Here is a 5,375-nt window from a genome sequence, read left to right on the forward strand (position 1 = left end):
AAGATCCTGTACTAATGCATAAGGAGCATTGCCATTGAAAAAAAATGCGACACCTCACCGTCTACCAAATTAAGACCTTGTAGAAATGAATATAGAATGTAGTCTTTACCCTAGACCTTGTATCAATAACAAAAAAAAAACAAATTTGTACCTCACCGTCTAATTCCTATGGAATAAGTTGTTGTTGTTGTTGTTTTAGCTTATACGGCGCGTGTCATGCATTCAGTAGTGAATATTTGCGCCAAAAAAACACCACATCCACCGAGCAGGATTCGAACCAGTGACATAAGGTTATCAGTTGTCAATTATCTACAGTCCTCCGCTCTACCAACTGAGCTATCGGTGGTTACTGGTTTTGAAGTGTAGTCTTTACTCCAGACCTAACCCTAACCCCAAACTATTTAAGCCCGCCATCTTCCACTACTAAGACTCTGTTATAAAGAACGTGTATATAACGTATTCTCAATTTTCAAGACCCCACAGTCTCATTCCTGTGAAAAAAGATGAATATAAAGCGTTGTCTTTTCTCCAGACCTTTGATTAAAAAACCTTCAGAATTAAGACCCAAGACTAAGACTCCGTTATAAAGCAAACTAGGCGTTGTGGCGTGCGCCTGTAATCCAAGCTATGTGGGGAAGTTACAATTTGATGCAGAGGTTCGAGGTTCGAGCCCCGGTCACGTCTTTCGGATGGTGACGTTAAAGGTCGGTCCCAGACGTAAATAATCATATCTGATTGATACACGTCTGACAAAACTCAAATACACACACACACACGCAAGGGTACATATCGTAATCTTTACTCCAGACCCGTTTTAAAAAAATATGTTATTATCTTCAAATATAAGACCCTGTAAGAAAGCATGGATATAAAAGCACAGTCTTTACCCCAGACACTGTTAATAAAAAAAATTATAAGATCTTCAATTTGACGACCCCACCGTCTCATCTCTGTGGGAAAGAATGGATATATAGTCTTTACTCCAAACCTGGTGATTAAAAAATCTTAAATACTAAGACCCCATCATCTTCCAAACTGATAGTCTTTCAGAAAGCACGGGTAGCTATAGCATAGCCTTTACTCCATACCCATTTATTTAAAAAAAAACACTGTACACCTACTGTATAATTACGCTGTATACCCATGTTCTACATTACAGGGTCTTAGTATTAAAGATGACGGTATTGAAGTTTCAAAGATTCTTGATTTTTTTTTCAAATGACTGGGTCTGGAGAAAATAATAACTCTATATCCATATGGTTGATTACATGGCAATGGTATAGAAGATGGTGAGGTCTAAGTTTTAAAGTTTATTTCTCTTTTTAACCACCGGGTTTTGAGTAAAGACTACGCTTAGCTAGTCCAGGTATAGCGTTAATCCCGCTGTTTAGAAGAACATATGGCCAAGACTGAGTATTAAAAAGTAGACTAATAACCTTCGTCTTGTAGGGTAAGGTCGCATTGGGTCTGGAAAAGGGGACTACCAGCATGGGTTGGCAGAGTAAAATTGATAGGGGGAGGGGGGGGGGCACAGCGAAAAAGGGTAATTCCTCTTTTGAAAAGGGCACTTGAAACAAAAAAAAAAAATTAAAACAAAATAGCATATGTACCCTAGTAGGGTAATGAGCAAAATGATTGAGGGGGCAAACATGGCGTATGGGGCAAATTTTCTTTAAAGCTGCGAGCGAGCGAGCAAACCTTTGAAACTTTTAATGAAAAAAAAAACATTTGTGATAGATTTTGACATAGAGAACACTATCATATTTCACCACTTTTCTTTCCTTTTCTTCCTTTCGTTTTCTTGGTCTTAAAAACTTTTGGGGTCCATGGAACGAGGTCCTTTTCTTAAGGGGGCAAGTGCCCCCCCCCCTCCCTCGGCTCAGATGCCTCTGCATAAAATAAAGGACTCTAATTGCAAATACATATACCTTATATTAGCAAATTGGACATTTGAACAAACCAGAAGAGAAGGGGCATTAATCAGAATATTCATATGGGGCACTTGTTTAAAGGTGAAAATGTACACACTACAGAAGAAGAATTTCACTCTGAAAAGGGGCAACTTAACCCTATCTAGGCCGGGTTATTTTTGGAGTTCATATGGCCGGGGGGGCCTCCCAGGCCCCCCCCCCCCCCCTCTTGAGATCTCGGCCGTCGACCGTGCAATCGCACCAAAAATGGCACGCATGTTGTCTTGGATATAATCTACGAAATTGTATATTTCATGCAAATCGTTATTACGTAATTATGCTAATTTATGCGTAATTATAGTATGCGAAATCATACTTTTTCCTCTAACTCCATAAATAAAGCTCCAAATGTTCTAATTTTTGGCATAGAAACCCTTTGTGATGTTCTTAGCAAGTGTAAATGACGAAAATTGTGATATCAGATCAATTTCTTATGTATTAGGCCTATATTGTTTTTTTGCAATTTCTTATGTATTTCTTTGTTTTTTGGACTGTTTTGTTTTTCATTGTTTTTTCAAAGAAATTCGTTGGGGACTCTTCTAAGATCATAAACAGCATAAAATACATACATTTAGGCCAGCAAAACTAAAAATAATCATACATTTATGATTTTTGGTTAAAAACCGCGTACCCGGGTGACGCAAAATTGGTCTCAAAAGTTGCGCAAGACTTGAAAGTAAAAACTCCGCGAGCAGCGCGGTCAAAAAAATTTTGCGCGACGAAAATATCGCGCGACTCGTTGAGGGGGGAGGCCCTCCGAGCCCCCCCCCCCGGCCTAGATAGGGTTAAAGGGGCGAGAGGAACATTTTAAAAGGATTTTTATTATTTAAATATGCACTTTTAGAAGGGATAAGAACGCGAAATAAGGAAAACGGGCAATGATAGGGCATGAAAAGAACGGTTTTAAGAATTGGAAACTTATCTGATACGAGAATGGGCACTTATATTTATAAAAAGGTAAATGGGCACACTTTAACACTTAAAACGGGTCCTTCTAAGATGAAAGGTGCAAAGTTTTTGGGTTAAAAGGGAAAAATGTTTAGTGGGGGCACTGTGAACCCCCTACCCCCCCCCCCCCGGATCGCAGCCCCTGCAGTCATATCATATGGAACATTCGTTGTAAAATCGAGATGTATGAATTGCAACCTAAAAATATTGCATTTAGAGAGTAAAGTGCATCGCATTTGTGGGTATATAGTTCAAAATTAATGCCTCTTGTTGGTAAAGTGCGCTAGTATGACATGATTGTGTGGGAAATATTTTTATATACGTTAGTGGGTACAGTGTTTTTACACACGTGGCTGATATTACACAAGCTGGCGTCGGTACATGTACATCACTTTAGGTGCGTTAAAAGAGATAGGAAACAATGTCTTGTTTGAATGTTCATAGATTCATAAAAAATAATATCAAATGCCATAGTAATCAAGACATTTTGGGTTTCTAATTAAATTTTAAAGAAATTCGACAACTTCTGATGAAATCTGGAAATGAAATCAACAGATCAATGTTTGTATCAGGGGAAATCATGCTTGCCTCTCCCACCCCCTTTAATTAATTGCCCCATACAGTGTTTGAAACAGTACTAAATGTCCCTTTGAGGTGACACGACATTTACTCCTGCGACAATTAATATCTCAGAAGGCATATAGGATCAGTGTTAGGATTGTGATAGAGTTTTGGTTCAGAATATTGTCATGATTACGATTAGGGTGTATTTAGTTTTGGAGGTTAGTTTTTATGTTTCGCTTAATGTTTAGATTTTCCATCGGAGCAATTGTCGCCGGAGCAAATGTCCACTAAGCCTGGTGCCCCCCCCCCCACTGCCTCTCTGAAAAGCGTTTCATTGCCGATGACACTATAGCGGTAGCTTCTCCCTTATGCAGGCATGTTTCTTATTTTAACAGTAATGTTATGAAACATTTCATGAGAAATATCCTTAATATGGATAAAAAACAGTGATTTGCACATATCCCGGAGGTTTGCACTTTTCCCGTGAAAATTGTTCATTTGCACATATCCCGTCGTCACGTTTGCACAGATGCCGTTGATAAATTTTGACAGATTTGCACATTTCCCGGCGTGGCGTTTGCACAAATTCCGTTGTTTGCACAAATCCCGGCGAAATTTTGCACATATACCGTTGTTTGCACATATCCCGGCGTTTGCACATATCACGGCTCCACAGGGGGTTGTCACTCACCACATTGCTACTCTATACGCGTGTCCACAAAGTTCACAAATTTACGCGAAGTAAAATTTGTAACCGTATCGGATCCGGTTACACTTCGTAATTCCGAAGGTTCGTAATTCCCAAACACGTAAATTGCTTTTACCTCGATGTTCGTTAATCCGAAAACGTAAGGATTAGTTAATCCGAACATTTGTGGCGTTATTCCGAAGGTTCGATAATCCGAAAACGAAAAAAGGTTCGATGTTCCGAAGGTTCGTTAATCAGAAAACGAAATAATGTTCGTTGTTCCAAAGGTTCGTTAATCAGAAAACAAAATATGGTTCGTTGTTCCGGAGGTTCGTAAGTACGAAAACGAAATAAGGCTCGTTAATCATTTAATTTTCGGACGAACGAACCTTCGGAATTACGAACCTCATTTCGTTTTCGGATTAACGAACCTTCGGAATTACGAAGCTCACTTCGTTTTCGGACTAACGAACCTTCGAAATTACGAACCTCATTTCGTTTTCGGACCTTCGGAATTACGAACCTTCGGAAATACGAACCTTCGGAATATCCGAACCTTCGGAATAACGAAGCTTCGGAATTACGAATGTATATGCGATCGGATCCTACATGGCGTAGACCCAGGGTCGTCACACCACTATAGCCTTAATAATGATAATAAACCGATTTGATATAGCGCTTAATACATCGGAACGACCTGTCTATAAGAGCTTTACAGACATGGTATTACCCCGGTCATCGGATTCAATCAGTCATTCCCGCACACAATGTGTGCATATCCTCCACTCCTTGGGGAGTATTCCAGTCAGTCGCTGGTGATCTGAGGCGCCGCACACAATACTGGACAAGCTACAGTGACTTTCACATCCTACCGGGTACCCATTTAGCTCCTGGGTCGAGAGTGGCAAAGTGTATATTAGCGCCTTGCCAAAGGACGCCAGACCGTGGTGGTGTCCATTCGAACACACGACCCTCTGTTTACAAGGCGAGAGTCAGAACCACTACACCACGGCTCCTCCACGAGCCTTGAGACAAGCTTTCGTGTATGTTATGATTTTTTAATCAAATGCCTAAGGCTGAAGAAAAAACATAATCGCGAAAGGCCGGTTGAATGAGGGTTCCGTGGTTTCAGTCTTTGAACCTGACTTGGATGAATGTTAACCTTTGATTCCGACTAGACATCGCTACCTGACAGGAAGGCGATT

This window comes from Lytechinus variegatus, chromosome 12 (assembly GCF_018143015.1).
Source record: "Lytechinus variegatus isolate NC3 chromosome 12, Lvar_3.0, whole genome shotgun sequence".
Lineage (NCBI taxonomy): Eukaryota > Metazoa > Echinodermata > Echinoidea > Temnopleuroida > Toxopneustidae > Lytechinus > Lytechinus variegatus.